At 34.7% G+C, this 15,799-nt stretch overlaps 1 protein-coding gene across 3 annotated transcripts in view; it reads left to right on the top strand.

The window, feature by feature from the left end:
* The window catches only part of CTNNA3 (catenin alpha 3), a 1,797,739-nt gene that overhangs the window by 1,528,807 nt on the left and 253,133 nt on the right, over nt 1–15,799 (top strand). The window lies entirely within an intron of this gene.

Here is a 15,799-nt window from a genome sequence, read left to right as displayed (position 1 = left end):
TTCAAGAGCCAGAAAAGGGCACAAAGTTAGAGAAAAGCATTCTTAGCTACTATATATTTTTGTTTTACATCTCTCTCTCCCTCTCTCTCTTTCTCTCTCTGTTTTGTCTCTCTTACTCTCATATAAAAATTGGTTAGAGTATAGACTGAAATGTTTATTATATCATACAGAAAACGCATAGATATTTGCCGTAACATATACGTATTTCAACCAAGCATGAGAAACACATATTCGTTTTCCTGAGTCCACATGGCTTACTATAATCCCAATGTGTAAACAGAACCTAACTTATTACTATAAAATATGGAGATATGGAAAATGGGCTTATCTCTGACTCTTCTCTGACTCTTCTGTTTTTCTCATGCCTTTTAAAACATATTGTCTTGTAAGACACCTATAATGTCTGCATCTTCTACCTTCTATCCGCCCACTTCTGCACACTGACCTTTTTTATAGTTCTTGAACATGCCAAGTATGATCACACTGCAGGGCTTTGGAAATACCAGTTCTCTTTGAATTGCATCTTTTTATCCCAGAGGTATGCATGCACCTCTCCCTCATCCCCCTCACCTCTCTTCCAAATGTACCTTATTGATAAGATGTACTTTAATCTCCTTATTTAAAATTCTGCGCACTCATTCTTCTTACCTTGTTGCAATTTATAACATTTCTTTCCTTATAAAATATCAGGCATTTTCTCATTCATTATAGTTTTAAAAATATTTATTTATTTGAGAGAGAGAGAGAGAACAGGAGCAGGGGCAGAGGCAGAGGGAGAAGTAGGCTCCCCATTGAGCAGGGATCCTGATGTGGGGGTTGATCCCAGAATCCTGGGATCATGACCTGAGCCAAAGGCAGACACTTAACTGAGCCACCAAGGGGTCCCCATCCATTACATTTTTTTTCCCTCCATATACATATCTCCGAATCATAGAACAGTGCCTGGGATAAAGTGGGGTCTTTACTTATTAACTGAATGCATAAATATGTAAGACATACCAGAAATTATGTTATTACTTTAACTGCAACAATATTTTACTCATTGACATATACAGATCTTTAAACTGCAATTTAAATATTGCCACCTCCTGAGAAGGTGAAGATGGGGTTGGAGAACTTTCAAAAATATACATTTGCATAGAAAGCATAGCAGCTTTCCACTGAATATTCTCAGGGTGGTCTTGGTAGGGGCCCAGGTAGTATTGAAATGCAGGGAACTCAAGCCACCTAGTCTTGTATGCCCTGGGCATTGATCCTCTGTGCCTGGGAGAGGAGAATTCTCATAATATAGGAACAATGGTGCTTATGTGGAAATGTGAAGTATGTGGGGTGTATGCGAGGCAAGTAGTGGTATTTCATCACATAGTTAAACAAAACAATACACATGAACAAAATACAGAAAGAAAGAAGTTACTTTTCAATATAAACTGACTCTATTTTCTAGTAATGTATAGTCTTTTTATATGCATCTCACCTTTTTAAATTCCTTCAAGTACAAATTTCCAAATTGATTTGATTAAACATTTTTTTTCCTTAAAACATCCTGGAGAACTTTGGTTTTTAATGTGTTTGCTAAGGATGATATAAATACAGAATGATGTATGTATCTAAGCAATTTGGAAACTGCACAGTACTCTATAAATGCAATTTATTTTAATTATTATTATTTAGTGACAATTATATAATGATTTAGCTAAGCTTTGCTATATTGTTCTAGGATATTATCAATCTAGGAATGCTCATAAAATTCAATATCATTTGCAGGTATATTTTGTCTTTGTAATCTATTTCCTGTGAATATGTAAAGGGAAAGGGATTGGCGGGTTTAAAATTCTTTTCTTTTTTCTTCCCTGTGTTTGAATAACTACAGAATTACTAAATCCTATACAATTTCCCTCTCCATCTATCTACCTAGTTCTTACTCCAGAAATGAGAAACCAAAATCATTAGCTGCTTTTCACCTTTGCCTCAGCCTCATCTACTGCCTAGGAATCTTGAAACTATAAGTGGGATGGAAAATTGAGCCCTGATAAAAATATTTTTTGATATTCTTTCTCCACATTTTCTCATTAAACATACAGAGAGGAGGTTCACTGATGCTGACAGAGTAGCTGATTATGCCCGGAAGAAATATTGTGGTGGCAAGTACAAATTAGATCATCTTAGACTAGCTTGCATTTTGCTGTTTCAGCGGCTATAAATGACTACAGCAAAATAATTTTTTATTAATGTGAACAAATACATCAGGTAGAAAATTACTTTAAAAATAGTGATTTGGGCATTGCAACATCATTTCAATCCAAATGAGCACAATAGTATGGTGAGAGCTAGATGATCACCACCAGCCCTCATTTTAAAAAAACATCTGAATTCATGTATTTCAAAAAGCAATTAAGATACTTGGAGTTATGGGGCACCAGGGTGGCTCAGTGGATTAAAGCCTCTGCCTTCAGCTCAGGTCATGGTCCCAGGGTCCTGGGATCGAGCCCCGCATCGGGCTCTCTGCTCATCAGGGAGTCTCCTTCCCCCTCTCTCTCTGCCTGCCTCTCCACCTACTTGTGATCTCTCTCTGTCAAATAAATAAATAAAATATTCAAAAAAAATTTTAAAAATAGAGCTAAATAAATCAGTATATTCAGTAAACATCTTGCCTACTCCATTTCTCACTTCTTGCCATGGTTAGTTTCATGAGGTAAAAGGCATCACTTTTAAACATTGCTTTTGACAAAATAGATAAATTGATGCCATGTCTGAAAGATGGCCTTATTTTGAAGGTAAAACTAACATGAGAATACACTATGGAGTATTATGTCCCCATCAGAAAGGATGAATACCCAACTTTTGTAGCAACGTGGACGGGACTAGAAGAGATTATGCTGAGTGAAATAAGTCAAACAGAGAGAGTCAATCATCATATGGTTTCACTTATTTGAGGAGCATAACAAATAACATGGAGGACATGGGGAGATGGAGAGGAGAAGGGAGTTGAGGGAAATTGGACAACCTGAGGGTTTTGAAGAGGCGGGGGATGGGAGGTTGGGGGAGCCAGGTGGTGGGTATTCTGGAGGGCACGGATTGCATGGAGCACTGGGTGTGGTGCAAAAATATTGAATTCTGTTACGCTGGAAAGAAATAAAAAAAAAAAGAATTTCAAACAAAAGAGCTTTAAAAAAAAAAAACTAACATGAGAGCAGTATGTGTGGTTAAGGGATGCATAACATTTTGGAAAAGATTCTCTAGCTTATTTCATGCCTATCCAGATATCTTGGACATGGGGGAATAATACATTGTCTATTTTCAATAATCTTCTCTGGGAAAAAAAAACTGCTCTCTTTGGTTGCATATTATACAAAAGTATACCAAACCCATACAGTAAAATAGTTCCTCCTCAGAGTGCCTAGATACATTTTTTCCCATGAAATATAATATAATATAATTTCAGAATTGTCATAAAATCACAGCATGACCTTTAAGGATCAAAATATATACCTTTTAGAACAATATATATTAATAATAGCATTATAAATTATATATTAGGGAAGCTTATTTTCTTCCTTGTCTAGTCTTATATTCCTTTTTCCTTTAAGGTGAGTTGTGGTTAGATGTTACTTATTTGCACTCACCAAAATATACTGAGTTCTGAGAAAGTATGTGTCAGCTGAATATACATACACATCCTTTCATCTTCCAAGAGGCTACCTTTAAGAAGTATTAAAGAATTCAACAGCAAAAGACACCCAGATGATCTGAATTTAAAAAATGGTCAGAGAGCCTGAATAAATGCTTTTCTAAAGAAGACATATGAATGGCCAACAGACACATGAAAAGATGCTTAACATCACTAAACAACAGGGAAATACAAATCAAAACTGCAATGAAATATCACTATACACCTGTCAGAATGGCTAGAATAAAAAAGACAAAAAAAAAATAATGAGTGTTGGCCAAGATGGGAAGAAAAGGGAACCGTCATGTACTATTGGTGGGAAAGCAAATGGATGCAGCCACTATGGAAAACAGTAAAAGAAATAATAATAATTTTATTTTATTAAAAATAAAACTACCATAAGATTCAGTAATTCCACTGCTGGGTATTTACCCATAGAAAATGAAAACACTAATTTGAAAAGACTGCAACATTTTTTGCATAGTCAAAATATGGAAACAATTCAAGTGTCCATTTATAGATGAATAGGTAAAGACTATATATATATACATATATATGAAATATTAGTCATATACATATAATGAAATATTAGTCAGAAAAGAATGAAATCTTCCCATTTGTAACAACATGGTTGGACCCAGAAAATATAATACTAAGTGAAATAAGTCACACAAAGACAAGTATAATATAATTTCACTCATATGTGGAATTTAAGAAAAAACAAAAACAAATGAACAGACCAAGAAAAGAAAAAACAAAGGGACAAATAAAAACACAGACTCTTAAATACAGACAACAAACTGGTGACTGCCAGAGGGGAGGGGTTGGGGGGATGAGTGAAATAGAAAAAGGGGATTAAAAGTATATTTATCCTGATGAGGACTGAGTAATGTATAGAATCATTGAATCTTTATATTGTATACCCAAAACTAAGATAACAGTGTATGTGAATTACACTTGAATTTAAAAAATATTAAAACCACAAATTTATAATTTTATTTTGTGGATTATATTAAAAATTTAGATGTAGTAAAGTAGATATATATTTTAAGTAGACAGTATTTAAAAGTCCAGACTGTGCATGTTGGCAGCTGTTGGTTATTCTGATTCTTTTATTACTTGAACAACAGAGGTTATGTTGAGATATATGCCCCTAATAGAAATACCCCATAATATAAGCCAATCCTTTATTTTACAAAGGGGAGAATTTTTGAATTGGCCAATTTAACTATAAAAACTTTCAGTGTGTAGAGACATCTGGGTGGCTCAGTAGGTTAAGCATCTGCCTTCAGCTTGGGTCATGATTCCCAGGTGCTGAGGTCCAGCCCTGCATCGGGCTCCCTACTTGTTTTCTCTCTCTCTCTCTCTCTCTCTCTCTGTCAAATAAATAAACAAAATCATTAAAAAAAAAAAACTTTCAGAGTATAGATGAAATAGTCAAATATTTGCAAATTACTTAATATGCAAATTTAGATATGCATGTTTAAAATGAAAATTAAATGAAATATATTAATTTAGAACTATTACTTGGCCTTTGCTCAGATTTCATCAAACACATTTGTTTGCATTCTTTATTTGCTTGTTGAGACATTTGTAGTTTTACATTTTTTGAGTCTTTGAGTCATCTAAAACAATTTTCCAGAAAATATAACTATGTTTTAAATACTCAAATTAATGAATAGATGGGTAATGTCATCACTTGAAAATTTATTTCATAGATGTCCCAGAAAATTAGGTCATTTTCATTCATTCATTTGTTTTATAGGCATTTATACATGATTTCCAAAAGAAAACCACTTACTTAAATACAGTGATTTTCAAAATGTTTGTTTAAAATTATATCTAATAGCTAATAGCTATGAGATGACATCTCAGAAATATTTACTAAATTGTTGTTATATTTCTTTGTTATTTTATTAAATTATATACATGACATCTATAACTGGCCAAAGGAAGAATGGATTAAATCTTCCTTAAGCGTGTTGACCAAAATGAACAATTGAGATTACACCTAGTGAATTGACTAAATTTGTGTGGAATCAAATATAAGGTGACCACCATTTTTCTAAGTAATACTTATGTAACCAAAGTCCTTTTTTTTTTTTTAAGATTTGTTTATTTATTTGTTTGTTTCTTGGAGGGAGAGTGAAAGAGGAAATGAGCAGGCTGAAGGGAAAAGGGAGAGGGAGAGAGAGAATCTCGAGCAGACTCCACGATAAGCAGGGAGCCTGAAGTGGGGCTCAATCTCACACCCCTCAGATCATGACCTGAGTGGAAATAAAGAGTGTGACACTTGACGGACTGAGCCATCCAGGTGCCCCCCACCAAAGTCATTTTTTTAATAGTTGAGTATATCCATTGAATTTATATTTCTTCATTTTATTTTTTATTTTCTTTTCTTTTTTTTTTCATTTTATTTTTTAAATCAAACTTGGGGATAATAATATTACTGATTTTTCTGGAGATTACTGATGTTTAAATTAACAGTGTGCTTGCTTATCTTCATAATTTGCACATAGTACTTGACACATAGCAAATAAAAGATAACCTCTTATATGTATAAAAAGAATCACCAATTTTTATATAATATTTTATCTTCAATGTTAATTAACAAAAGGTCTGTTAATACATGTATAAATAATCCATCCACACATAAAGACGCGTCATGTAGATAACTGTATTATTTTTTATCTCTTTGCCACCTGAATCTAAATGAAATGAGAAAATTTGAAAATGATGATGCCATTATGTATCAATTAACATATCCTTGTCACTTGAAAATTTTGTTTATATTGTGTTTATAAGAGAAAATCATATTATAACCCATGCCATTTCTTCTCCTCCTCCTCCTCCTCCTCCTCCTCCTCCTCCTCCTCCTCCTCCTCCTCCTCCTTCTTCTTCTTCTTCTTCTTCTTCTTCTTCTTCTTCTTCTTCTTCTCTGCCCTTCAGTAGCTTTTCGGCTTTATTTTTATTTATTTATTTTATAGAATTGTAGACATACAATATTGTATTAGCTTCAAGTATGCACCATAGTGATTTGATATTTATATACATTATGAAATAGCCACCACAATAAGCCTAGTTACCATCTGACCATATACTAATTTCTGATTTACATGTTGAGTATAAATTTTTTTTTTGCTTTTTATACCTTGCATACAAAGCAAGTCTTAGTTTTCACTTCAGTTATAGTCTAGAAATTCACTCTTAAATTAGGAATTGAGAATTTACAGTGTGTTTAATTATAGAAGCAATGTGATGGTTTGAAAATGTTTAGGTTCCAAAATATGCTTCATCCACATTTTTATTAAAATAGTGTGCGTATATGTGTATATGTGTGTGTGATGAAAAATTGCAAAATGTAGGAGTAAAGGAATTATACACAATGGAATAAGAAATATTCCACATGTTCAAACTATGCCTGAAGGAAAATCAAATTTGACTAGTGGACAGGAAAGTGTAAAATAGAAAATTTTGCTTATGTTTTAGAGCAGGCGTCTCAGCACGTCTGTTAGATTGAGAGATTGCTGACACAATTTTATGATAAATTTCATATCAAAATTTATTGCCACTTTTACATTAATTTTGACAGGTTTTTAGTTCAGTCCTATAGGTTGGTTAAAAAAAATACAGTACTTAAACTTTTATATTGTTTGTGCCATTAATTATGTGTATTTCCTCATTTGTCAAAAGCTTCTTGGGCTTCTACTGTGTACCCTGGCACTTGAATAGGCATTAGTAATTCCAGCAGGAGCAAGTTATGGTCCTTACATCACATAATTCAGACTAATAGGAGAAGACAGATGTTTAAACTGATAATACATACATAAACAGATGGGAATGCAAGGGAGAAAGTGGTGACCTATGGGTATTGTAATAGGTGCCAAGAGACAGTATTCAGTATTGTGATGAGATACACATCTGGGGGGGAAGCCTGAGGCAGAATCTTGAAGCACATTTACACCATACCAAGCCTTTGGAAAGTTTATTTTATAACACAGAACTAGTAAATGGTTTTGATCCAGAAAGAACTCACAGTTATGAGAGCTCTAGTCCTTTGATCTGTAAAATAAAGGAGTTACGGTTGATATTTTCCATCCCTTCCTGTTCTAAAATTTTGTGATTTATCAGTGCAATTGGGTCATTATTTTGTCTAACGAGAGAGGAAGGAGAAAAGAGAGAGAGTCTGAATAAGAAATTCAAATGGCTTGATTGCTTTTATCAGCTCCCACATAGTATTGTCAACCAAGGACAAAAACTTGACTGCTGTTTGGCATAACCAAGAAGTGGAGAGAGAGAAAACAATGAGTGGTTCATTTTCATTCTTTCATTTAAAGTAATTATTTTTACAAGCTCCTATTCTTTGTGAAGGAGTTCTTACTGACCTTTCAGGTTGTGATGATGGTTTTTGTTTTCTATTAATGCTTAGTAACTTTGTTAGAAAACAATAATGGAAGTGATTCTGTGAAATTGATCCTAGCCCTACCTTCCTACCTTTAAAACCTTCAAATTTTGTCTTAGAATTTGGAGTTTTAGATGCTGAAGATAATAATAGTAAATATGAAAGATTATGGTCCCTACTAGAACTTGCAGACTTGACGGTTGGAGAGTTAGACCAGCAGTAGTTAAATATCAACACAAGTAACATTCACCAGTTAGGTTTTTCTAGGGAAGCTAGATTTAACAAATAATAATAGAAAACATCAATTTAAATTTGAATTTCAGGTAAATGATGAATAGTTATATTAAGAATCTAATAAAAAAGAATATAATAAATTTGTGGGCTATCTGAAATTCAGATTTAACTGGGCATATTATTTTTGCCTAGAAACCCCTGCTGTTCATAATTTTTTAGGTGGTTAATAAAATTAAAGTAATTTTAGTCACTAGAGTTTTTTTTTTTTTTCTTCTTCTCCTTGGGGAAAAATTAATTCCAAAGGAGATTGTTCAAAGCCAGAGCATCATTCTTTGGTGATGTTTTAACCTTTGAGATTGTGTCTGCTTCGTGGTTATGTCTCTCATTTTTTTTTTTTTAATCCACTAAGATTATTCTATGCTATTCCCATGATTATTGTTTTGTTTCCATAGAAGTGACCCACTCCCTGCGTTACCCATGTCTTCTTGAAAACCCAGGAAGCTCATTTCAACAAACATGGGCTTGTCACCATTCAGAAACATTTTTATATTATCTCCTATAAAATACTATACTAGTGTATTTTATAGTACCTTCTGAAAGATAATGGCATTTGAAGCATTATTTATTATTGTTGATATTTATGCTTTACTGATTTTACACTCAAAATTCATTTTTGCCTTTATTTATTTATTTGGCATTGACTTAAATACTTTACTCATTCAATTAATGCCATAGTGATTCTTTTCTCTGTTCTCAGGGAACTTATTGACCTTGAAAATGTGTAGTGATAATGTTGTTTTTTCACCAGAGTTTGGACTCTCCGTTAGAAGAAAGTCTGTAAGGTTGATACTCACCAAACTCCAAACTTTTGCTTGTAATTTTGGATATTTCTCAGGAGCTATAGCCTGGACCTCAGCATTAAAGGCCCATAAAGGGAGTCTTCTTTCATAGTTATGTCTCTTGTTAATAAAGTGCAAAAGAAGCCTTCACTGAAGGGAAAGAACCTTGCTAAATATGATCCTTTTGAGAAAATCCAACATACTTTTAGTATAAGATGTTTTGCTAATTAATTTATACCACCTTCAAAGACCTTAAGTTTTTACCAGGAAGATCAAGATTTGAACCTTGAAGAGTGCTTACAGAAGATGAGATTAAGAAACAAAGGTGTGGTATATAAGCGTTCTAAGGAAAACAAAACAAAATCCAAAAAATGAAAGAAAGAAATATAGAAAGACATATGATACAAAAAGTCAAAGAAGACTGAAGCATACCAAAGTTTTAACTGGAAATTAGAAAAGTTTGATCATATAAACTGCTGGACATTTAAATTTACGTGAGTGGGATTAAGGGGAGATTGTCTGGTAATATGGAATACAGGCGATTTTGGAAGTTTGAAATCCAAAAAGAAGAGAGAATCATTTAAACATTAAACAATGATTTGTTTGAAGTTTTTAAGTAGGGGCGATAGCTTTCTTTGATTAAAAGTAAGGGTAAACCATCAAAGAAGTTTAAATGACCAAGAGTGTTGAGATAGCAGTGGATCTATAACAACCTAGGGGGGAGAAACAAAACAAAACAAAACAAACTTAAAAAAGTGGAATACACATGTTCATTCAGTGGAAAGGAATAAGGGTATTACAGAGATAATCATTTTTAAAAATGGAGAGAATAGATGAAATAAGTAACACCATATAGCTTAAGTCTTCCATCAACATTAGCTTAGAGGAAATAAAACACAGCTTTGGCTTATGGAAAAGAGGAGATAGAAAATAGGCCTTATAGGGAATTCCCAAGAACACCAATACAAAATAAACAAAGGAATGCCAATTATGAATGAAAGCCCAGTTGAAATTAGGTATCAGAAGTTACAACAGGGCAGTTCTTCTAGCTTTTTCCAAAAATATTAAAACTGAAAAAAAGGGGGATGCCTGGGTGGCTGTCAGTTAAGCATCTGCCTTCAGCTCAGGTCATGAGCCCAGGATCCTAGGATCAAGTCCTGCATCAGGCTCCTTACTCAGCAGGGAGCCTGCTTCTTCTACCTGTCACTCCCCACCCAGCAGGCTCATGCTCTGTCTCCCAAATGAATGAACAAAATGTTTGAAAAGGTGGTAAGAATGATTTATTATTAAGGACTGGTAGCCCTGGGAAGATCAGATAGGTGATGGTGGCAGAGGAGGCAAAGAACCTTTGGAAGACAGGCTGTTAGGGAAGGTAGTGGTGACAGAACTAAGCTGAATCTTAGTCTGTGTAGTGAATAAAGTATAGTCAGAAGTAAGCTAGAGAAGCAAATACTAACAGAAAAAAGTGATGTACAGAGTTTGACTTGGATGACATGAAAGTTTAATAGTTTAATGAGAATGGAATTGATATCATCTAAAAAGGGTCTAAATTTTGAAGACAGAGAAACACTGGGTGATAATTTCGGTGTTAGAAGTCAGTCACTATAGTAAATGAGCTAAAGGAACTGAGTTTCAGGGTGTCATATGAGCTAGCAACACTGGTTTCAAATGTGTCTGTAACAATGGTTAATAAGAAAAATTCCAATCTAAATGCTGGAGTCATGAGGAAGATAGGGTGATTTGGAGCTTTTAATCATTATAGGTAGAATGTTTTCTACAAACTGCAACGTAAAGCAATTTTCCCTTACAGCAAAATGCTGCCTAAACCTCAGCTATTAAGTTAGATTTTATATGCTGAGTAATGTTTAATACAACAAGATTTCAGTAAAGTACTATAAGCGCAGGGATGTGATTTGTGTGCATAGTTCAGAAATAGGAGGATTGAACAGAAATATAAAAGGACTGCCCATGGTCATAAATTAGAAATTACATGAAGAAAATTTTATTGGACACATTTGCAATGCAATTTTGAAGAGAAGTCCAGTGATTGTGATACTCTCATCCATATTTTATACTGAACTTCATCATAGGGTTTAAATCATCATTTCAAAAACTAGCCAGTATTTACTCAAACTGCTTCAGTGCATTTAATAACTCCATTCCTATCTCAAAACTTATATAACCCTTGTAAGAACTGGTAGTCAGGTAATCACTCCAGGTTATTTTACTTTTGTTCATGCTTCAGAAACCATTCACTTCATTCCATTGACCTTGGTTATAGATTCCCTTACTTCTGATTTTATCCTTGCCTTTCTACCATCCCCCCTGGGTTTGATGTAAAACATTGTCCCAGTGATTCTGAAGCCTGCCTCTACAGCATGTTTTCTTCTTCCTGGAAACCACCCTCAATCTATTGGGTATTCAGTTCTGCCTTGACCCTCTGTGAGACAAGATGAGTACATGTGTGTTGGGGAGGAGGTGGTATATGGGTGTATACATGTGTTTCTGAGTGGGTCTTGGTCATTAAAACTTTGTGGAAAGAATTTTTTTTTAATTATTTTGATAAGAACACCTAACATGTGACCTACCTTCTTAACAGATTTTTAAATGTACAGTATAGGATTGTTAACTATAAGCACTGTGTTTTATAGCAGATCTCCATAAAATTATCCATTTGGAATAACAAAGTATATATCCATTGAGTAAAAACCACATTTCCTCCCCTCCTCAGTCCTTGGCAATGACTGTTCTACTCTCTGCTTCTGTGAGTTTCTCTCTTCTAGATGCATCATATGAGTCAAATAATGTAGTATTTGTTATTCTGTGACTATCTTCCAGGTTCCCTCATCCTGTCACATATACCAAGGTTTGTTTTTTATTTTTTTTAAGGCAAGTGATACTACATTATATGTTATATCCACATTTTATTTATCTATTCATCCATTGATAGACATTTAGATTGTTTCCATATCTCGGCTATTGGGAATAGTGTTGCAAGGAACATTAGAGTGAAGATATTCCTTTTATTTATTTATTTTTTTTTAAGATTTTATTTATTCATTTGACACAGAGAGATCACCAGTAGGCAGAGAGGCAGGCAGAGAGAGAGAGAGGAGGAAGCAGGCTCCCCGCGGAGCAGAGAACCCGATGCGGGACTCGATCCCAGGACCCTGAGATCATGACCTGAGCCGAAGGCAGCGGCTTAACCCACTGAGCCACCCAGGCGCCCAAGATATTCCTTTTAGATCCCAATTTTAGTTCTTTTTTTTTTTTTAAGATTTTATTTATTTATTTATTTGTCAGAGAGAGAGAGAGAGAAACAGAGCACAAGCAGGCAGAACGACAGGCAGAGGCAAATAGAGAAGCAGGCTCCCCTCTGAGCAAGGAGCTCAACGTGGGATTTGATCCCAGGACCCTAGGATCATGACCTGAGCCGAAGGCAGCAGCTTAACTGACTGAGCCACCCAGGCATTCCCCGATTTCAGGTCTTTTTGATATGTATGCAGAAGTGGAATGTTTGAATTATATGGTAGAAAGTATGTTGATAATTTATTTTATCTGAGTCCCACTTCTTGTCCATGTGGAATCCATGAGTATATAGTTAAAAAGTAAACTAATTAGGGGCACCTGGGTGGCTCAGTGGATTAGCTTCCCACCCTTGGTTTCAGCCCTGGTCATGATCTCAGGGTCAAGGGATTAGGCCCCTCAAGGAGCTCTGCACTCAGCAGGGAGTCTGCTGGAAATTCTCTTCTTCTTCCTCTGCACCCCCCCACCAACTCTCACTCACCATCTCTCCCAAATAAATGAATGAATGAATGAATGAATAAATGAATGAATGAATAAATAAATAAACTGATCAAAGTGCATTGAGATAATTTGTGGTGATATTTCATCTTGAAGTAGGAGACACTATATGGCACTGATTTTTTTTTTTTTGACCCATTAAAATGTTTGAGTGTGGACATCATTATACAAAATAGGACTCCCTTTGTGAGGTTAAAAAAACAAACAACAATTGAGTCTGCTACCAGAAGAGAGATATATTCATTTGGATAGTTAGCATTTCTTGATATTAGGTTAAGAACAATTTAGTATATTGCATTATGATTTATTTTAATTTTAAAAATTTTATGTATTTATTTGACAGAGAGAGAGTGAGAGAGAGAGTGCTCTCAGGGGGAGTGGCAGGCAGAGGGAGAGGGGAAGAAGGCTCCCCACTGAGCCAAGAGCCCAATGTGGGGCCCCATTCCAGACCCTGGAACCACAACCTGGGTTCAAGACAGATACTGAACCAATTCAGTCACCCAGGCACCACACAATATGATGTTTTTAATATAATGAATTTTCATTTAAAACTGGTACTTCTTACACTAGCTTTCTGCTAAATGATTTGATAAGAGTAGCTAGGATCACCTTTCAATTCAGATTCTTCAACGGAGGGAGGCCAAGGATACTGTGCCAACTTTGAAAATCAGGCCAGAAAAGAAAGTAGGGAGTCAAGTTGGCAGCAAGGAGCATTATTCACATGATGGAAATAGCCCTTTGGTTAAAAAAGAAAATTTTGTGTTGGGCAGGATAAAAAGAAGATTTGATCCTCCAGTGTAGGCTACTAACACTTACTCACAGAGCAGCTGAAAAAATAATCTCTATCATATTGATTATCTAGAAGCCCAGATGAATGAAAACATGTTTCTTCAAAATCCTCAGAAGGAAGAATAAGACCCAGCAACATTTGTTCTCACTAAAGTGCTGAAGACAATAAGCAGGGGATTAAAGACCTCATACAATGTTTACAATGTATATATTTTCTATGTATGTATATGTGCTATATAAATTTTTAAGTGGATAATTTTCATTAGTTTAAGAAGGTGTCCTTTTATTTCACATTTACTAAGGTATTTATTATTAATATTGAATTTTATTGACTACTATTGAGAAGATAGATATATTTTCCTTAATATATGAATATGGTAAAGTTTTTGATCAATTATCTGATGTTGAACAATCTCACATTCCTATGAGTGTTATATTTACATTCTGGCAGATTCAATTTGCTAGTAATGTTTTATTTAATAGTTTTGTTGTGTACCTGTGTAATATTCATCTATGATTTTATTTCCTTGTTCTCTTCCTGTCTGGTTTTGCTACCCAAGTTATACTGACTCACCAAATAAGTCAGGAAGTCATCCCTCTTATAATCTTCCATGAGAGAATTTGCCTAAAATAGAGACTGCCCTGCTTCTAATTATAGGTGATAGATTATAAGTAGATTACATTTTACTTTCTTTCCAGATCTAAGAATATATATAATATATAATACAAAAGAACTGAATTTGGGGAAATAAGTTGTCTCAGATGAGAAATGCCAAAAAATTTGAGAATATTGAAAAATTATTGAGCAGTTCCTTACCAAATAGAGAGAATAGAACTGAAATTTAATTATCCTTAAAGAGGGAAGCAAACAATGAGCTAGTAAAATTTGTTTTCCCAATCCTTAGAAAGGCTTAGGAATTAGAAACAGAATTAGTGTAGCTCTAAAGGATTCCAAAGATGGAGAGTTTTTTCTCAACACTGTTTTTAACCTCCTACCAAAAATCAATATCAAAATCAAAACAAAACCAATCTCTTACTGATTTTTTTTAAATTCCCATTTACCTCCTTAGAGTTGTTTCCTTTGTATAGTTCTCTCATACGTTACTTTTTCCAGACATCTGTGAACCAAATTCTTACCCTCTCAAGTTGATGATAAACAGAGTTTTTTTGTTTTTTGGTTTTTTTTTTAATCTTAAGTCAGGAGGTTTATAAGAAGGTGGTATTTGATTTCAGAGGAAAAACACCCCACAAAAATGCAAGTCATTACTAGGCTTTTATTTTTTTTTCATAATTCCCAGATATCAAAATGTCACTAAAAATTATTTGTGAAAATTTTCAAGAATTTCTCCTTAAACCATACCTCATCGTTATCATTGGACTTCTGGAGACAGGAAGAATAGAAGTCTTATGTCTTTTCTATGTGTTGATTTAAATTACCAGTTAATGCAGCCTTTATACATTGGGCCAACATCCTCATTTGGTAACAGTTTTCTAAGTGTTGGGTAGCTGCATGGCCATCTTGCATTCTCCCAGGTTTTCTACTATTCCTTACTACATTTCCATCATTGGGGATAAGTGTCTGTTGTAATTTGCTCTACCAGCTACATAACACATCCAATTTATGAGCCTGCTCTGATTCACTCAACTTCTTTGTTTACTTGGCCCTTGGTCTCTAGCTCATGGAGGATTCCTGTGATGCTCCCACCACAGCAGCTGAATCTGCCTCAGATTCTAACTTTGCTTTGGGGCTTGGCTACCTCTGAAATGAGCTATAATAGCTTTGTTGCTTCTGCCGATGTGGCAGGAGTCACAACTCCTTTGGAAAATCCTGCTTAAATTATTGGATATAGAGTCTCTGGCTCTTTCTACTACTTCTTTTCTTATGTAAAGTATCCTTTGACAGGGCATGGGATGTGGTTTTCCTCAGGCATCATCCAGGGGGCCAGGTGATGCCACCTGGAAGCTAGGGACCTAATTCCTGTGGTTAATGCAAATGTGGATCAGTGAAGGGTAGGAGATCTCAAGGAATTAACACATATATCCCTCTCCTTTCCCTCCTGTGAG

The sequence above is a fragment of the Mustela erminea genome, chromosome 14 (assembly GCF_009829155.1).
Source record: "Mustela erminea isolate mMusErm1 chromosome 14, mMusErm1.Pri, whole genome shotgun sequence".
In the NCBI taxonomy this organism is placed as follows: domain Eukaryota; kingdom Metazoa; phylum Chordata; class Mammalia; order Carnivora; family Mustelidae; genus Mustela; species Mustela erminea.
Note: the sequence above shows the minus strand (reverse complement) of the source record. Positions and strands in the feature narration are given on the sequence as shown.